The 20,243-nt window shown below is 42.1% G+C and overlaps 1 long non-coding RNA gene across 2 annotated transcripts in view; it reads right to left on the reverse strand.

Annotated features, from left to right (window-relative positions):
• LOC149873099 (uncharacterized) overlaps window positions 1-20,243 on the reverse strand; it is a 121,604-nt gene that overhangs the window by 1,863 nt on the left and 99,498 nt on the right. For both annotated transcript variants that reach the window (XR_016441270.1, XR_016441268.1), the window contains exons 2-4: window positions 18,437-18,513; window positions 12,423-12,487; window positions 4,581-4,639 (exon numbers count right to left, since the gene is read on the reverse strand). This is a non-coding gene — a long non-coding RNA (uncharacterized LOC149873099). The remainder of the gene's footprint in view (window positions 1-4,580; window positions 4,640-12,422; window positions 12,488-18,436; window positions 18,514-20,243) is intronic.

Genomic DNA, 20,243 nt, shown 5'->3' on the forward strand with positions numbered 1-20,243 from the left:
TCCCCGCTCAGCCTTTTCTTGTGGAGGCTGAACAGGTTCAGGTCCCTTAGCCTCTCCTCGTACGGCCTGCCCTGCTGCCCCCGATCATGCGAGTGACCTCCTCTGAACTCTCTCCATGTTGTCCACATCCCTCTTGAAGTGCAGTGCCCAGAACTGGACGAAGTACTCCAACTGCAGCCTGACCAGTGTTGCGTAGAGGAGGAGGATCACCTCCTTGGACCTGTTTGAGATGCATCTGTGGATGCATGACGAGGTATGGTTGGCTTTCCTGACCGCATCCCCACACTGTGGGCCCAGTTCAAATAATACCTTTCAAAAAGTAATAAAACTTCTAAAACCAGCTACCTTTTTGCCCAGACCCAAAAGCCTCTGCTGGTCAGAAACTTTTAATTTCCCACCTAAAGTTACTCATAGCCAGTGATACATATTTGTTCTTGTGCCTTTATTCATAGATTCATATTCATAGATTCATAGATTGTAGGGCTAGAAGGGACCTTGGAAGATCCCCTGCACCAAGCAGGAAAGACAACTGGGTTCGGGTGACCCCAGCAAGGTAACCATGCAGTCACCTCTTGAAGATTTCCAGGGTAGGCGTTTGCAGCACTTCTGGAGGAAGTTTATTCCACAGTCTGGACACTTTAGTTGTAAAGTAGTTTTTTCCTAATGTTGAGCTTGAAATGGTCTTCCAGGAGTTTGTGACCATTATGCCTCATTTTCCCCTAGGGTGCCTGGTGAAGTTGTTCACTGAGCCCTTGATGTATGCCTCTGATGTAGTGGTCAGCTGCTACCAAGTCCCCTCTCAGCCTTCTTTTTTTCAGACTAAAGAGTCCCAGGTCCCTCAGCCTTTCCTCATATGGCTTGCTATGCAAGTCTCTGATCATACGGGTGGCCCTTCTCTGGACTCTCTCAAGCTTTACCACATCTTTGTTAAAAGTATAGTGCCCAGAACTGGACGCAGTACTCCAGCTGAGGTGTCACCAATGCTGAGTGGAGTGGGAGAATCACTTCTTTGGTTTTGCTGCAGATGCATTGATTGGTGCATGCCAGGGTATTGGTAGCCGTGCAGGCAACAGCATCGGCTCATGTTCATACTGTGGTCTATTATTACTCCCAGGTCCCTTTCATTCGTAGCACTGGTCAGGCTGGCATTGCCAAACCTGTAGGTGTGCAGGGGAGTGTTCACCCCAGGTGGAGCACTTTACATTTCTCGAAATTGAACTTCATCTGGTTCTGGTTCACCCAACTTGCAAGTCTGTCTAGGTCCCCCTCAGCTTTAGGGTTTTTTTCCTACTAAAGAAAAGAAAGCTAAATAACCAGGCTCCTTTAGTTTTCAGTTTCCTGACAGTCCTATTAGCCCTTCTCTGCACTTGTTCCAATTTAAAGAGGCAGTCACTTGATTGCATTCAGCAGGGTTTTTTTCATGAAACTCTCTAATAGCCTGTGTCTAGAATGCACATACATCTTGTGCCCAAACATGCAGTGATGGAACTGTTCCATAGCTTAGCAAATTCAAAGACTGCAGCTCATGACATAAGTGCTGTTCCTAAGCCTCCTTCTGAGGTATCACTTTGTAGCTGTACCTGCTCCACAAGGGGCGCATCTACATGTGCTGTTAATGTGACTGAATAAACTCCTGGGCAGTTTATGCTGGAGTTTATTGCTCTTTGGACACTGTGTTTACATGTGCACCTGGGACCACATAATACTGAGCCAGGTTAGAGCAGCCCCAGTGAAAGAGGGCCCGTGGGGGAGTACAGGCAGGGAGGTCAGCCTAGGGCTGCTCCACCCCAGCTCAACATGCTGTAGAGGGGCTTGTTGGGACATAAGGGTACTCTTGTGTGGGACTCGCACTATTGTACATTTGTGGCCCAGCCAGCCCTGTCAGCATCTATGTGTGTTACAGTACACTAAATAACACCGCTGCAAGACAGCACTTGTGTTTACAAGTACTAACCTACAGTACCATTTATTAGTTTACTGTGGCCTAATGGAGCTGCACGTGTAGATGGTGAGACTTTACTCCAGAGCTAATTAGGCAACTCCACAGTAAACATCTTGTGTAGATGTGCCCTCAGTGTCATTGTTTAGTACTGCTAATTTTTTTTTTAATTTATTATTTCAAGTAACTGTAGGTAGGTCTCCAACAATTGCTACTGAGCCTTGTGATGTGTTAACTGGTGCAAGGGTTCACCAGCTTTTGAAGTTTGTGCCCTGTTAGCTGTTCAGGGAAGGTTACCAGGTTAATTACTCAAAGTCCATAAACTGGGTCTGTGGGGTCCCCTGTTGTCTGGCTGCAGAGTGAAGAAGAATGGAACTTATATTTATGTCCCTGGAGGGAAGCCACAGCATGCCAAACTACTTGACACCCTCCCACCATCTCTCCCACCCCAGCTTGTCCGGCAGTGCAGTCCATGACTGCCCCTGTAGCGATCCACATGGGACTCAGGACAGCCTGCACCATGTTCCAGCCTGCGCCTCCTGGCCTGGTCCTCAGTGTGCACAGCTTACTGTTGGGGTTGCTCCTGGTGCATTGGAGAAAACTCGATGCATGGTCAGGACGGCTAGGATCTGGGACCAGCTTCCAAGAGAAGTGGTGCTGGCTCCTACCCTGGGGGTTTTTAAGAGGAGGTTGGATGAACATCTTGCTGGGGTCGTATGACCCCAGTATTATTTCCTGCCATGGCGGGGGGTCGGACTAGATGATCTGCTTGGGTCCCTTCCGACCCTAGAAACTATGAAACCATGAAACTCAATTAATCGAGTCTCCTGGAGCATAGAAACTGATGCGCTCCGGCAGCCTTTTGTCATGTGTATCAGCGTCCCAGCACATCTCTGCGTTCAGAAAAGGTGGCAGGACACTTTGAAATGAAACACATTCAATGAGCTTTAGTTCAGAGTGCTCCACCACCCTTTTTTCAGCATAGGCACAGGCAGGGACACTGAGACATGGGGGCTTTTAATTAGTGCGACCTGCTAATTAAGACTCTCAGCTTGTGTCGCACAACACATGTAAAAATGCCCTATGATTCTATGCATAACTGAACACTAAAAGCAGAAACAGATGAAAAGAAAGTAAGTGCATAATCATTATTAACATTTACAAAATAGTATTAGTTTCTTGCACACATCAAGATGTAAAAGTAGTACATTTATAATTGCATTCTAAGTTATGTTTATTTGAAATATTTTCCCCTTAAATTCAGTAAAAAATAGTACATTTTTAATTACCTAAAATGACATACCCCCAACATTCCAAGGCTTAAAGAAAAGTTCTTGAGAAGAGAAGACTCATAAAAAGACTCAAAGATGACTCAAAATAAGTCATTTTTACACTTTCGATAAGAGTATGGTACATTTTATTAATCTGTATGAGATCCAACATTGGGCTATAGATAGGCTGTAAATAATTAACTAAAGATCATTCACATAAAATTTCATGCTTAACAGCCTGTGAGAAATGTAATAAATACGATAAAAGTTTAAAAGGATATAAAACATAAGAGACAGAAACATACTTTCCAAAGCTTTCATTGACCACAGATAGTAAAATTAAACAAGGGTGAAGGTCTGATTCAGTTAAGAGCAAACGTGGACACCATAGGACTTTCCTTAACATGATATGTAAATGAACTTCCATAAAATTAAGTTCCAGAGAGAGCTTCATCTTGAAATGGTACAGGCAATTCCTCATTGTACATAAAAAAGCTTTGATTCGCTATGGTAGATTGGACGTATGGCCTTAAGTTGGAAATGGTATCTGTTGAGAAGGAAGGTTTTCTGCCAAACATTATCCAAGCTCCTGAGGTCAATAAAGGTGCCAAGTTCCCTGACTGGCATCTCTCTTTTTCTGCTTTCTTTGTAGCAGAATACCTCACAGGCGTTGGCTAGCCTCATTTGTTTGATGCAGTTTTGACCCTTGAGATTCAAATAACTAACCAGGATAACCAAGTTATCAGATTTACCAAGTTACATTTCAGATCTGTAATATAAAACTTCATTTTATTATTTCTTTGCTTCCAAGCTCACTACAAATGAAGCAGATGGGTATTTATGGGATTCTGTTTCTTCCCAGAACAAGTCAAGACATCTGCTTGTAAAAGTTATGATCTGCCTGTTCTTTTCTTTTCTTTTCTTTTTGTTTGTTTTTTGACTAGATCTTTCTTAAAACTGTGAGGATAAATAAAGGAATGTTTATTGGATTTCAGATTAGGAGTATTCAGTGCTTTGGTTAATACTATATTAATAAAGCAAACCAAAACAAAGGTACTTTCTGATACATGCTGTAGTGCCCAGCTTTTGTGTTCTCCTCTCTCCATATGCAGTTTTCTGATATTCAAGTGAAATCCATGCATTGCTGGGTGATTTTAAGAGCAGAATTTTGTCCTGGTGAAACTAATCAGAACAGAGAACTTGATACTTTTTCAAAACATATATTTAAAAAGTTGATGCTTAGATTTTGCTAAGAAACTCCCCCCGTAAAAGAAAAAAAAAAGAAAGAAAACTTGATATCTAGACTTTCTTCAGAAAATGTTTTCCACATGCACTCTCTCAAATTATTCCCACTGTTTTTATTCACTTACAGAAAGAGAAGAGAAGTTCATGCTGTTTTCCTGAATGTGGTGTTTTGCTTCAGCTGATACTTGAGAAAACAAATGAAGAAATGTAATGAGGCATTATGAGAAAAATCTCCATAGACTTAGAATTTAGGTTCAGTTTGGCTAAATGCGTCACGGTCCAGCTCCTACTTTGATGTAAGTTGGCATAGAGCCATAGATTTCAGTGGAACTGTACTGATTTACATCAGCTAAAGATCTGGCCCCACATATTAACACAAATCTCTTAAACCTCTGAAACTGAGCTTCAAATCCAACAGAAACTTTTTTAGGCCTATGATTTTTTTTTTTTAACCTGGAAAAAGGCCCTTTGGCTAGGGACAGACATTCAAAAAGCCTGAGCCTGAACTGATTCATAAATTTATAGATGTTAGGGTTGGAAGGGACCTCAACAGATCATTGAGTCTGACCCCCTGCCCTATGCAGGAAAGACCACTGGGGTCAGATGACCCCAACCAGGTGCTTGCATAGCCTCCTCTTAAAGACCCCCAAGGTAGGGGAGAGCACCACTTCCCTTGGAAGCCCATTCCAGATTCTGGCTACCCTTACCATAAAAAAGTTCTTCCTGATGTCTGACATAAGTCTGCCCTCTGTCAGTTTGTGGCAGTTGTCCCTAGTTACCCCAAGGGTTGCCCTGGTAAATAGAACTTCTCCTATTCCTTGCTTTCCCCCCACTGATGAATTTGTACGCGGCCACAGGATCACCTTTCAGCCTTCTCTTGTAGACATGAACACCGCATACCCACAGATGCTGCCAGAAGCATCATTAGTGGCCAGCAGCGATTGGCGACCGCACACAAACACCACTGGCGGTGTCGGCAGTAAGGGGTAGGTGGCAAGCGGCAACCACCCACAGACACCGCTGACTGGCAGTGTCTGGTGTTTTTTGCAGTGGGTGCACCACCAACTTCAGGGGGTGCACATGCACCCGCATGCACCCCCTAAGCATCATCAATGCTTGCGGAGGCTGAAGAGTTCCAAGGCCTTCAATCTCTCCTCGTAGGGCTTTGCCTGCAGGCCCCTAAGCATGTGAGTGGGCCCGCTCTGAACCCTCTCCAAGTTGTCCTCATCCCTCTTGAAGTGTGGTGCCCAAAACTAGATGCAGTATTCCAGTTGTGGCCTGACTAATGCCACATAAAGGGGAAGTATCACCTCCTTGGTCCTGTTTGTCATGCACCAGCTAATGCATAATAAAGTGCAGTTAGCTTTATTGATCACTTCATCACATTGCTGACTCATGTTCACCTTGGAGTCAACAGTGACTCCAAGATCCCTTTCTGCTGCTGTGCTGCTGAGAAGGTCCTCCCACAGCTTGTAAGCATGCTGGTGACTTTTTCTTCCCAGGTGCAGCACCTTGCATTTATCCTTATTGAACTGCCTCCTATTCTTTTCCACCCACTTTTCCAAACTGTCCAGATCTACCTGGATTCACTCCCTAACCCTCTGGTGTGTTAACTTTACCCCATAATTTGGTATCATCTGCAAACTTGGACAGAGTGTTTTCCACACCCTCAGCCAAGTCACTGATGAAGACACTGAACAGCACCAGTCCAAGGACCGAGCCTTGTGGGACTCCACTGCTCACATCTTTCCAGGCTGATACCAAGCCACTCACCACCACTCTCTGGGTGCAACCCCTAAGCCAATTTGCCACCCACATGACTGTGTAATCATCTGCGTGACAGTTGCTCAGTTTATCTATGGGAATATAACTTGATACTGTATCAAAGGCCTTCTTAAAATCGAAGTACATGACATCCACCTTGATTCCTGCATCTAAGCATTTTGTAACCTAGTCATAAAAAAATCCAAGGTTAGTCGGGCAGGATCTACACACTATGAATCTATGCTGGTTGCCCTTTAGCACTGCTTTCTCTGCTGGACTCCCACCTTAATTTTTTCAAAGGTTTTTCTGAGGATAGAGGTGAGAAAAATTGGTTTATAATTACCCGGATCCTCCTTCCTCCCCTTCTTAAAAATAGGGACCACACTGGCTCTTTTCATCTTTTGGGACCTGACCTGAGCACCAAGAGTACTCAAACAGCCATGCCAGTGACTCTGCTATGACACTTGCCAATTGCTTCAGCACCCTTGGATGAAGATCATCTGGGCCTGCTGACTTAAACACATATAGCTCCTTCAAGTGCCTCTTCACTAAGTTGGTGCTAATAGTTGGTGGGCTGGTTTCCCCGTTATGTATGCCTGTCTATGATCTAACTGAGAGATTTGTCCTGATCTGGGTTCAGGAATACAGAGGCAAAAAACTAACTGAAGAGCTTATCTTTGTCCCCTCTATCTGTCACTAACTGCCCTAGTTTGTCTTGCAGGGGCCCTATGCTACCCTGTGCCTTCTTTTTGCTCCCCTTTTTGTCTCCTTCTGTGCCCGTAGGATTGCTCCCTTTAAGAACAACCACCCTTCCTGGACTCCTCTCTCACCAATTCTCCTGTTTTTAAGTGCCTTGCTAACTAATCTCCTGAGTACACTGAAGTTAGCCTTTCTGAAGCCTAGATTCAATCTTTGCAAGTTAGTCTAACATGGGTAGATTAAACCAGTTTGTAACTGGACAGACATTCTCTCTGGACTGAGGAAAATCAGTCACATGCCTGCAGTAGATCAGGCTAGAAGCCAGGGGGCATTATAGCATCCTTCCCTCCTCTTTCAAAGTGCTGAGCTGAGGGAGGGGGGGTATGCCCAGACTCCAGCATGACACTCTGATTAGGGAAGCATATAAACCCCCAGCCTGCCTGCACTACCCTAGGTTTTTCCCCAGTGGGTGCTCAAGGGGCAGGAATGTTGCCAGACTTCAGACCCCTGCCTGCTGCTAGCACTCTGAGGCAAAGGGGTGGGGTGCAGTGCATGCATCTGTTGATGAGATGGAACTTTTCAACCCCCCTCCCTGCTTCTTTACACTGCCTGCAGCAAACTGACAAGCAAGCAAGCCAGCAGGGGGATGATAACAGTATTTATCACTCCATCAGTAGAACAGTAGTCTCTCCCCATTAATTCAAACTCTTCTTAAACAGCTTAACAGCTGACCTGTTGAGACCTGTTGTTAGTTAGTTCTAAAAATCCCTAAGCGGTTATGCTGTCTGCCTGTTCCAGTGAAATCGGAGACACATGAACACAGAGATACCTCTCAGTATTAGCTAGCATTCTACATGCCTAGGGTCAGTGGGACTAGGGTCCATGCTGTGGGAGATAGGAGGGATGAGTGGGGGATCCCTGCTTGTCCAGGAAGCAGCAAGGGATGGGGCATGGCAGGTACCTCTCTGCTGTACCTGCAGTCTCTGCTGGAACTCCAGCCAGGGAGCAGAGAGGAGGGGCCAGCCCTGCTGTGGAGCAGAAAGGCCAGAGAGAATGCTGGGATACTGGGGGTATCTGGTTTCAGCCATTTTCAAACTGGTTTATGTTTATTGAACATATGTTCTGTTACAGGTTTAAACCAGTTTCTGATCACTTAAATTGGTTTATATGTAATGTCTGTCCTGAGCCTTTGAGTTGGCATTCATTGTTTCAGATGGTTTTGAAGACCCATTATATAGAGCCTGATCCCAAGCTGAGCAATAAAATGGAAAGAAGATCCCTTTTACTTCAGCTGGGATTTGATCAGGCCCATAATTAAATTTCCTTTCCTGTGCATTTCAGTGAGATTTCAGTTCACTCACAGAGTTTTGAAACATGCCTTATTGTCATGTCAGTCATAGCCTGAGATGCATAATTTTCAGAACTACTTTGGCTGATTCTACATCTGCTTGGAAGTAACTGGACTAGAAAGGTTGACTGAATGTCTTTGAAACTCAAATAAATTAATGAATGATTAAATAAATAAATAAAAGAATACTTTTGAGTTTAGTTTGAGTGATGAAGTATGAAAGTCTTTTTAGATTGTTTTATTTAGCATATCCTAAACACTGGTAAATTGGGGGGAAGTGTAACCTTGATCCAAATCACCACAGTTTTACCAACTCTAGAGACAGAACAAAAATCAGATACTGTATCCAAACCAGAGGACTGGAAGAGGGCCAACATGGTCCCCATCTTCAAAAAAGGAAGGAAGGAGGACCCGGGAAACTATAGGCTGGTTAGTCTTACCTCGATCCTAGGCAAGCTGTTCGAGAAAATTATGCTGGTACACATCCAGGAGGGGCCAGCAGGGGACTGCATACTTAGGGGCAACCAACATGGGTTCATCAGTGGCAGGTCCTGTCAGACTAACCTGGTGGCCTTTTACGATCAGATCACCAGAACATTAGATGCAGGGGTAGCAGTGGATATAATCTTCCTGTACTTCCGGAAGGCTTTTGACACTGTCTCTCACCCTGTTCTCATTAAGAAACTGAGGGGCTGTGGTGTAGACACCCACACAGTCAAATGGGTCGCCAACTGGCTGGAGGACTGCACCCAGAGGGTGGTAGTGGATGGGTCCTTCTCAACCTGGAAGGACGTGGGCAGTGGGGTTCCGCAGGGCTCAGTTCCTCGGGCCCGCACTGTTCAACATCTTCATCAGCGATTTGGATGAGGGGGTAAAAAGCACCCTGTTCAAATTTGCTGATGACACTAAGATGTGGGGGGACGTAGGCACATTGGAAGGATGCAACAGGCTACAATCAGACCTAGACAGGTTACAAGGGTGGGCGGACAAGAATAGTATGGGTTTCAACACAGGCAAGTGCAAGGTGATGCACCTCGGGAGGAACAACCGGCACCGTGCCTACAGGTTGGGGAACTCCCCTCTTGTCAGCACTGAGGCGGAAAGGGATCTGGGGGTCATCATTGACTCCAAGATGAACGTGGGCCGGCAGTGTGGAGAGGCAGTAAGGAAGGCCAACCACACCTTGTCATGCATCCACAGATGCATCTTGAGCAGGTCCAAGGAGGTGATCCTCCCCCTCTATGCGGCACTAGTCAGGCCGCAGCTGGAGTATTGCATCCAGTTCTGGGTGCCACACTTCAAGAGGGATGTCGACAGCATGGAGAGGGTCCAGAGGAGGGCCACTCATATGATCAGGGGACAGCAGGGAAGGCCGTATGAGGAGAGGCTACGGGACCTGAACCTGTTCAGCCTCCAAAAGAGAAGGCTGAGGGGGGATCTTGTGGCCTGTTATAAACTAGTCAGGGGGGATCAGCAGGCATTGGGGGAGTCACTGTTCTCCCGAGCACCACCAGGAGTGACCAGAAATAACGGTCACAAGCTGGCAGAGGGTAGGTTTAGGTTAGATATCAGGAAGCGCTACTTCACGGTCAGGGCAGCTAGGGTCTGGAACCAGTTTCCAAGAGAAGTGGTGCAGGCTCCTACCCTGGGGGTGTTTAAGAGGAGGTTAGATGAACATCTTGCTGCGGTTGTTTGACCGCAGTATTCTTTTCTGCCATGGCAGGGGGTCGGACTAGATGATCTGCTCAGGTCCCTTCCAACCCTAGAAACTATGAAACTCTTCAACTTTGATAATTTGAATACAGGCCTGAAGCACCTTTCATTTTGTAAAATAAAATTTGTAACCTGTCTCATCTTGAGCTCTAATTATATCTCAAAAAAGCCACTAAACCAGAGAGAGTAGAGCTAGGACATGGCTCTCAAAATGCAGTGCCAATGTGCCTTAGAAATGTTGTTTTAAGAAATGATACTATTAATCGGGGCAAAAAAGAAAACTATTTTAAGGTCTTGTCCTGCAAGAACATCAAGAGGGTTCCATATGGAAGCAAAGATTCTGAATCTAAGTGGTTTGCAGTATCGTTGATTATTGAACTTTCTTGTACACTGAAGCACTTTCAGAGAAAAAAAACTGTTATTACTACTAGAAGTAAATGTTAAAGGAAAATAAGAAAATCACACATGCAGAAAGTTCATGTTTGACATTTGTTGTCTGCCATTACATAGAAGATAATTCATTTAAAACTGAAAAGGAAAAAGAGATAGTATTGGTGTGGTTTCTTCTGGAGTTCAAGTTGGTGCAGAAAAATGGAAAAATGCCTGTTCAACCAATATAGCTAAGCCTCTGTACTTGGACAATACAGTATATATTCAAGAGAGAAATATAAAAGAAATTGATTTTTTTATGGTCCAACCACTGCAATTAGTTCATTATAGCAGAACATTTTTCAAAGATATGCCAGAGGAATTAAGCAGAAGAGGAATCTTAGTGTGGAATACAGAAACTTAACTCTGATCATAAAACTAATGCCTCCCATGCAATAAAAATAAAGATACTGCCACAGTAAGTACATGCAATTAACAAAGAAAATAAAGCAGTGATGAAAATAATTGTTTGCATCTGTCATCTAGACAACTGTGATTTGTAGTTTCTTATTAAATTTAACTTTTTTTTCCCTCTCAGTTGAAGGAAGAGCTTAAAGAGAATACTTAAATAAACAGAATGTTAAATATCTGAGCTAATTTTTACAATGGATTACAGACATCCACTTAGACTTCCAGAGAACTCACACACTAGGCAGGTACAGTCTTCAGTGTTGTAGCTAAAAGGAAACTTATGAGAGGCAAGGGACATTTTTTGCAATAGATTTCATTGGACCACCTGTATAGCTTAATTTATCTAGGCTTTACATGGCTCCCATTATAACAGTATCTAAATTCCTCATGACTATCCTGTGAAATAAGAAAGGTAGTCATGGTATAATAAAAAAGCCAGCTTTTTAGAGGTATTTAGTTTTCTAAAGATGGGTATGAATGCCTACTAGAATTTTCAAAAGTACCTAAATGTCTAAGTCCCATTGAAATGTGATCCAAAGCTCTTCTGAGCAAGAACAATTTATTAGTGTTTAGCAGTGTCAAGCAGTCCTAATTCAGGTTTCTAGGCACTATTATAAGAAATAAATCTACCCAGAAAAACGAATAGGCCTCATCAGCCATCTTCAGATAAGACAATAATGGAAGACAATCATCCTTGACTACAAGGGAGTGCCAAAGAAGAATAAATAAATAAAACCACCCATTTAGGACCCTTATATGAATCTGTATCCACAATGGTGGTTAAAGGGAAAAACAACAGAAAATTTTGTGACATGGTGGTTACTAGTCTACTGTCTCTCTCTGTTTTTATATTGTGGTTTGATGGAAGTTGGCCTGATGTGGTGCAGCCCAGAGTAAGCACATATGCAATGGAATGTGGTATGCAGCAAACAAAATATTTCAAATGAGACTTTTTGCATCACTTAAGAAATATCTGCTATGTAGCTTGTGCAAGTCGCCACAACTGCCTGTATTTCAGGAAATTGCACTATATGCCTGCAAATCAAAGAGAAGCTTAAATTGCTTTGATTTTAGCTTTTGGAAAGTTTAATTGTTTAGTTGTTTTGATTTGCTATGCATAGAACATTTCCTGTCTGTACTTCCATACATCATTGTCTGCTGAGAAGGGAGAGGATGTTTGTAGGAAACTTACTTTAGAATGGCTTACTGTCAGCATAGTGGTTTGGTGTCTTTTCTATAGAAATGAGGATCTCTCTCTGCTTTGCTTATGAGAGAAGAGGATTCCCTCTACTTGTATCTGTTCAATCAGATTTTACCTGACATTACAGACCAATACCAGGTATAGCTTAAGCTAGATGTAAATATTTCTCTGCAAATGATGTGCCAGCTAATGCCATATAAAATGTAAACTGTCAACCAGTTCACTTGTGATCTCACAAAAGAGAGAGAGAGAAAGGAAAAGACAGAAACATTTAAACAAGTTAAAGCACTTTAGATAATGCAAGAGAGTCAAGTCTAGTGAGATTGTTTGCAGTGTTTTGATGAACTAAGACATTTGGAAAATATGGATGTATCTTCAGGTAAAATATACAAACTCTCATACACTTGTGCCAACTTCAAGGCTTTGATGATCCACCCATCTGAAGGAACAGCAAAATGCAGGTGAGTCTAAAAACAAGAGCAAAAATCAATAAAGTTAAAAAAAATCATCAAATTCCTACCATGATCTTTGTTTTACAGAACTCTAAGCAAACCGCATACTGCCATTTAGAACATTTCTGGCTTATTTGTCATGCATCATGCCTGATTACATTGACAGAACCTATTTGGTGTGATGTGTCAGACACAGAAAACTGTAAAGCTCTGTGGTTCAGTAAAACCCACAGCTAAGAAGATCATGGTTTTTCAGTTAAACTAGGTTTTTATAGTTTATTTTAAAGATATCTGATTTTTTGCTGTCACTCCTCTTAACTTTGCCACTGCTTGGTCAGGGATTTTGAGTCTAATAGGCATTCTAGAAGCCAGATTCTTCAGAAGGTTAGGTGAAGATGAGGGTTTGCAATCCAGCCACAAGTCAACTAAGGCTGCAGCAAACAGCTGTATGATGAGACAGCTAAAGTGCTCCAGCTCTTTGCTGTGACTTTCATTTCAGTGTGCCAGTTCTCCAGTCAGCTGTGTAGGACCATGGCTATCCTCCAGCGAAGCAGAGAAGTGGTGTCCTGTGGAGTCAAAGCAGCAGCAAGCAACTGACTGACTCATGCTTAATCCATCAACCTGTCATATATTAAGTGTGTTGCAAGTGATCCCAATATAAGAACAAAAAAAAACCCATCTAGGTTCGAATGAACTACCCAGCTAGCTGGGTAAATGGACTTTCAGGTGTACAGGAGAACACTGAATTATATGCACTCACGCTGGTAAATGTGACTGCACATTTTCTAATCAGAATATTACAATGCAGGGTTGAGCTATACTGTTGACATCTTTTCACTGCCAAAAAAACACATAATAGAACCTTGGAGGCTGTTCTTTCATGCTGTAATTCCAGCATATCAGAGCAAACTGGATTAATCGAATCTGCTGGAGAATGGAAATTACCATGCTCCAGCGGACTCCAGCATCAGGTGTATCAGCATCCCTGTGCTGAAAAACAGTTGCAGGGTGCTTTAAACTAGAGCTCATTCAATGAGCTTTAGTTCAAAGTGCCTGGCTGACATTTTTCAGTGCAGGTATACTGATACATGTGACACTCTAGGAGCTTTTAATTAGCACAACCAAGAAGAAACATACTCCAGGGACAGAAACCCACCTTCCTCCAACCCCATGCCCTTCCTCCTGGCAAAGCTGTACACCAGGCTGGAATCAAAGGCTGTCTCAGTGACAGTGAGGAAGCAGGGCTAACCCAGGCTCAGGCAGAGCAAAGGAGCTCTGCCCAAGGGTAGAGAACAGCCCTGTGTAATGCCACCGGGGATGGCAGCAATCACACTCTCAGTTAACCCCCAGTGGTGTCTGGCACAGACATTTGATAAAGCACTCTGATGTAAAGTGCTTTATGTTAGCATACATCCACCCAGGGTTAATTCAGAGTGTAGTCCACAATTTTTAAATCACTCTAAGATCCATGAACATCTGTTCAGTTATGGTTTAGAGTGCTTTCTGCCTGCTTAATGCGTGCACCTAGCCGGAATGACTATGAACCGATGGCATGATGCCATGAAAAAAGCCAATGTGATCAGGCAAGATATTTGCAGGATTTAAATAGAAGTATTAATGGCATTATACAGGCACTGGTGAGACTTCATCTAGAATACTGGGTATCATTCTGGCCACCTGTTGTTCACCCATATTCAAGCAGATGAATTCACATGAGTGCAGAAGTGCTATGATTTAGGAAAAAGAAATCCTATGTTATGAAAAAAGGCTTAATGATTTTGGATCACTGCGCTTTGCAAAACAAGGACTGAAAGGGGATATGACTGGTCTCTATAAACACCTTCCAGAGGGTAAACACGCTAAAGGAAAAAAGTCTATTAAATCTCTTTTTGAAGGACACAGTTGGCACACGAACAAATGGAAATTAGCCATAGATAAATTTGATTGGGAAATGAGCAGTTTCCTAACATTAAAGTGGTAAGTTTCTGGAACAGTCTGTTAATAGTAGTGGGGGGCAAGAAACCTACCTAGTTTTAAGGTTAAGTTTGATACAATTAAGAAAGGAGATTTTATGATGCATTTGGCTGTGATAGCTGGAGACTTGACCCAGAAAGTGGCTTCCAGTCTTCACATTCTCATATCATAAAAATCTATCTTTAGCATCCAATGCTTCCTTATAGTATCTTTGTGGAAATTACTGAAAGAGTCTCATAAGTGGAATATTATAGATAAATAGACTCTAAATGACAGAGAGAGATGGAGAGAGACATAGAGAAGGATGAGTTGTATTACAAGTCTAAACCATTTTCTGTGCTGGTAAACTACTATCAACAGTGGATAGAAAATAGGGAAAACCTTTGAAGAGGATGAAAGCAAAAATCAGAGGAACAATTAAAGTAGCTTGCACTGGCCATGAAAAATTGGAGACTGAAAAGGAAGAAAAAAAGATCTTAGCAGACTCTCAAACTCTGAGAGATTCTTGTTGAGTAACAAAAGTAGTCAAATAGGTATCATTTAAAAAGGTCCTAAGTTGTATTGCAGTAATATTATGGATCAAGAAAGTAAAACTCTAAACTGCGGAGAGGCCTCCTTGGATTCATTTCATACAAACAGGAAGCAGGAGCGGATCCAAAGATGTGTGATCACACTGCCACAGTATGGTCCCACAGAGGCTGCACCCTGCTTTGACTGTGTACTCCATGTGCAGTGAGCAATATGAGCTCACCAGTGGTCAACATAGGGTCTGCCTTGAGTCCCTGCCTTCAAGTAGGTTCAGAGCCTGCTGTTTTGTGCTTTTCCTCTCCCTCCTCAGGGGGAAGGAGAGGAGAAGTGTCCAGCAGCAACATTCAGCACCTGCTTTCATGCAATTGTGGAATCTCTCTGCCACTGCTGAATTCAGGGTGGGGAAGAAAGGAGGGGAAGACTCTGGAGCTGCTTAAAAGTCAGGATTTCGGGGAACTCCTGCACCTACCAGCTGATGAGCTCATTGAAATCACAGTACATGTAAACCTCCCATCAGGAGTTGCACTGACATGCTAGTGGACTGAGAGCTCACTGGCATCAAGGATTACAGCAAGAGATTGCTGTATGGCACATGCACAATGAGCTGTCTTTACTATGTATGGGGCACATAGCTGAAGGGGACATGGTTGCACCCCTGTCCCTGACCCCACAATCTTGACCCCATCCATGATAGAAAGGATGAAAGGAATGAGAAATAGAGAGAAATTCAATTGAAGTGACCACACACTAATTGGATTCTGCATGCTGTGCACACCCTTTATGTGTGTCAATATCTCGTGTGTGTGTATGTGTGTGTGTATAAGTTTCACATGCAGACAAGTGCACACATGCAGTGTGCAACCCTCACACCTGTTTGAGGCACTGCAAATCACACATGGCACACGCATGCAACTCTTTGCTGCACTGCAAATTTGCAGCATGTGCCAAAATTTGATAGCGGGAACTCCTGGTATAAAAAAAAAAAAACCTGCTGCAAAAAAAGCAGTGTAGCATAGGCTCCAGGAATGTGTGCTGACAAACACAGAGGCTTGGTCTTCCAGGGAGATTCTCTGCTTACCAGCCAAAGTGTCTTCCCTCCTCTAGTTGTTCCCCAGTTCCTCCAGCACAGTGGGAATCAGGAAGAGTGAAGAAATGGCTGTTTCCCCAAAACGGGGCATTTTGCTCCCCACCAAACCCCACGTGCAGGGGAATGCACAGTGGCAAATTAGTGCCACTCCTATGTTTCCTGCAGCAAACTTACAGCCCTGCTTCTAGAGATGACTCCATGAGATCTTGACAAGAACTTAATGGGTATGTCACCTTTTCTATAACAATTCCACTAGGTTATGAAAAAGTCTTTCATAAGTTTCCATGAGCCACTTCTTCAGACAGCTGTGTTGGCCTCAGGAATTGTGGGACAGATATTCAGAGGGCAATGCTATTTGCAACTATGTTATACACTAAAGGTACAGACCTGAGGCAAAACTGAACCTGGAATGCCCTAGCAAATGTAGGCTTCTTGGTGGTGCTTCTTGTGGTTTTATGATGATTTTATAATGTTTATTTGCTGTTTCCTTAAAGTCTCATCTTGTGAAACCGAGTATCAGAGTTGGAAGGGACCTCATGTATCACTTCAAACCCCTGCATAGATGAAAGACTGTTGTTCCTCAGCTATCCCGTATAGATAAATGCCCAGTCCCTTCTTCAAAACCTTCAGTGAAGAAGATTTGGCAGCTTGTTCTATTGCCCTTCTCGTCTCTCAGTTCAGAAGTTTTTCCTGAGATTTGATCCAAATCTGCTTTACATGCTTTAAAGCCATTGCCACATGTTCTTTCCTTTGTGGAAAGGCAGAACATGATTCTTCATCTCTATGGCAGTCTTTCAAAACTTTAAAAACTGCTGCCATGCCATTCCTTAATTTCCTTTTGTCCAAACTAAATATTTCTCATTCTTTCCTCATATGGCTCACTTTCTATTATATTTGTCACTTGCTTCCAAATCCATTCCTGTTTCTCCAAATCCTTCTTAAAATGCAGCACCCACAACTGGAAACACTGGTCCATCAGATGCCTGATCAGCTCTAAGTACTAGGGTGGGAGTATTACCTTGTATGTTCTGGATACAATACTTCTGTTGATCTGTCCCCAAGTTGAATTTCCTTGTTTGTAACAACATCACCTTACTGATTCCTGTTGTGTTTCTGATCAACCATACCCTCCCCTGCCCACCTCAATCTTTCTCATTATTGCTGTTGTTTAGTTACCCCAACCCAGTATTTTTACTTGTTTTCCCCCTTTCCAAGGTATAGAACCTGACATTTATTTTGGCTGAATTTCATTTCTCAATTCTCCAGTTTATCAGGACCGCTTTAAATTTTAATCCTACTGTGCAAAATATTTGAAACATTTATCTCCCAGTTTTGTGTCATCTGCAGACCTATTCAGGAATTTCTGTATTCCTGAATCCAAATAATTCATTAAACCTGCAAACCCAAAACCAACCCTAGTAGAACTACGCTTCTGTAACCACCTGCTAGCCTGACATTCATCCATTTGTAGTTGTTCAACCAGTTATGTACTTAGCTTCCTTCTGAAAATTGCTTGTGGACTGTGATAAAGGCTTAATAAAATCTAGGTATATATTTATTTCTTTAAGTCCTGTAAATATATAGAGTAGGGTGGGGAAAGATGGAGGGAGTCATCTAGTTGTCATTGTAGAGAAAATCCTGAAAATATGGATGCAAAGACTTAGAAATCAGAAAATGAAGAAATACAGCATAAAATGCATTGTTTTAAAAAATAATGTTTTTAAAACAACATCATGATGGTTTAAGTTTTCATAGTTTGAGAGCTGGACGTGGCCTCCTCACACTTTATCCCTCTCTCTCAATTCTTCTGTATTTTCATTTGAGAGAAATTCAGAGCCTCTCTAGGCCTCACATGAGTGGTTAAAGAAATACCATAGTAAAGACCCCTTTTATTACTTTTATGTAAGACAAATATTGGCTGGGGTACAATTCTTACAGGCACAAACATTTAGAAAACATTACACAGCGGTGAGCAAATATGACTCAAGACATTGAGAGTCCTTACAAATTTAGATCGGCTTCAATTAAATGTATTTTGATTCTACCGAAACATTTACACTTAAACCACTCCCTGCAAAGTAGATTGTTTCCTCTTCATGTTATTCATCAACTAGTTGAGTAACTGCATTTAGTTTGTCAAGATGTCTTTTCACATTAGACAAGCTACACTTAGGAGGCTGAATTAACAAATAACAATTTCCTGCCTAAAATGATCATAAAAATGCCAATCTTTCATCAAATTACTTCTGAGGAAGGGCAAAGATACAAAGAGTTTAACTTTCTTTATGTTTATACTCGCCTTTAGCTATGGAAGCACAAAACTCATAATTTTAAAAAATGACTTCTCTCCAGCTGTTTCTGTAAAATGGACTTACTGTGTTGTGTTGTGTCCACCCTTCAATAAATCATTTTGGTTCTGAAGCAGGAGACCTCCACAGACTTTACCAGATACCTGAAATTAAGCATGATATCAGCAAGATAGTTTTTAAATGATGTAAGAGAAGAAAAAACAATAATCCTTTGATTATTTCCATTATTTCCCGATTAGCACATTGAGAAAATATGTTTCCATCCAAGCGCTGTTCCTTAAGGTGATATAAACACAGCTTTGGTCTGGGTCTCACAATTCTTGCATTCTTTTTTGCCAATCTTCCCCCTACATTGGTCTGAACCAGGTTTTGCTTGGCATTACGTAGAGAAGAACATATAAGGAATCATTCAACCCATCACATGGGTCTCTTAAAGACGACGAAAATGTGTATTTCCTGCACTCGGGAGAACTCAAAAATTACTTGGTTCCTGCTCCTCAGGGACTGTGCGGTGGCCCCAGAAGAAGTCAGGAGAGGAAAGCAAGACCTGAAACCACAGCCCAAACCTTAATCTAGACAAGCAAGAAAAGTTTATTGGCCAGGACATTAGAAAGCTAGACCTCCCAAAGGTGCATGGCATTGATGCATACACCCAGAAACAGTTCCTCCTCAAGGCAGACTGCTACTTTTCCACTGTTCTACATAACTTCTGACTGTTGTCTGTGCACAGAATGGGAAATACCATTTAAAAATGCCCTTCCTGGGTCAGATGACAGAAACTAACCTACATGAAAGGGTGTTAAGGGGCTTACTTAACACATTACCCTTTGCAATCTCTGAGTGAAAAGAAATAACTGCTAAATATTATGATCGAAAGGACCCAAACATTGACCAGAAAATGATGTATTATCTGGATTACTCATAGCAGAGTCAAAAGATACTTATTCCTGGGTCTTGTGGGATTTTCTCTCCTTGTTTTACATATCACAGTTTTTATTAAAAAAATAACATTTAAGCACTTGAAGTTACAGGTTTTGTTACATAAAAACTAGGCATTGAAGGGGAAATGTATTCTATTCTTCCAAACGGCATGAAAGGCACTCAGAACTAATCTTCCAAAGCACAGCACTTGCTCTCAGGATATATTCAGGTTTAGACAATGATTAAACATTAACCCTTGACATGGTGTTGGATTTATACAGCATGACTACATTTTACATTCCAATGTTTATACTGAGCACCCAGGTGGGGGAAAAGGACACATAGTTAAATCCCCTCTGTCCTTTCCCCTCTCTTTTTTTTCCTTGCAAGCTCACTACATTAAATAGTGTATGGAAAATTGGCATTTCAAGTGAATAAAATGAACTGGCAAACAACTAAAGCTGAAAGCAGAGAATGCTGCTGAATGTTAAGCTTGTCTTGTCTCCTTGCAAAAAGAACATGTGTGAATCAATTGGTATAAGATGAATTTTACCAAAATAGCTCACTCCTAGTCAGATTGCCTAAATTACTGATGCCAAGTTGTTAGTTGAAATGTCTGAAAATTGTTTTGTAAATTTAGATTAAAGAAAAATACAATACATGTTCCCTTTTATGCTGTAGTCCCCTTTCTTCAACAGTCAAAAAAAATGTTCCACTTAGAGAAACTCTTCGACTTGTTTTCTCTTTGGGAAACACTTGAGAGAGAAAAGAAAACTCAAGTAGCCAGTGAAGCAGTAAAAGCATCTGAAGTCCTTTGGCTGTTTGAGAAGGTTACTAATCTGATCTTTGCAAAAGAATCTTTCCTTTAGGAAGAAAACCAAACTTTTCTCAATTTAAAATGCATGCTCTTAAATCACAGTTATTTGTTACTCTGTTAAATGTGGTTAAAGTA

The sequence above is a fragment of the Crocodylus siamensis genome, chromosome 1 (assembly GCF_052110815.1).
Source record: "Crocodylus siamensis isolate JL-2025a chromosome 1, ASM5211081v1, whole genome shotgun sequence".
Taxonomy (NCBI): domain Eukaryota; kingdom Metazoa; phylum Chordata; order Crocodylia; family Crocodylidae; genus Crocodylus; species Crocodylus siamensis.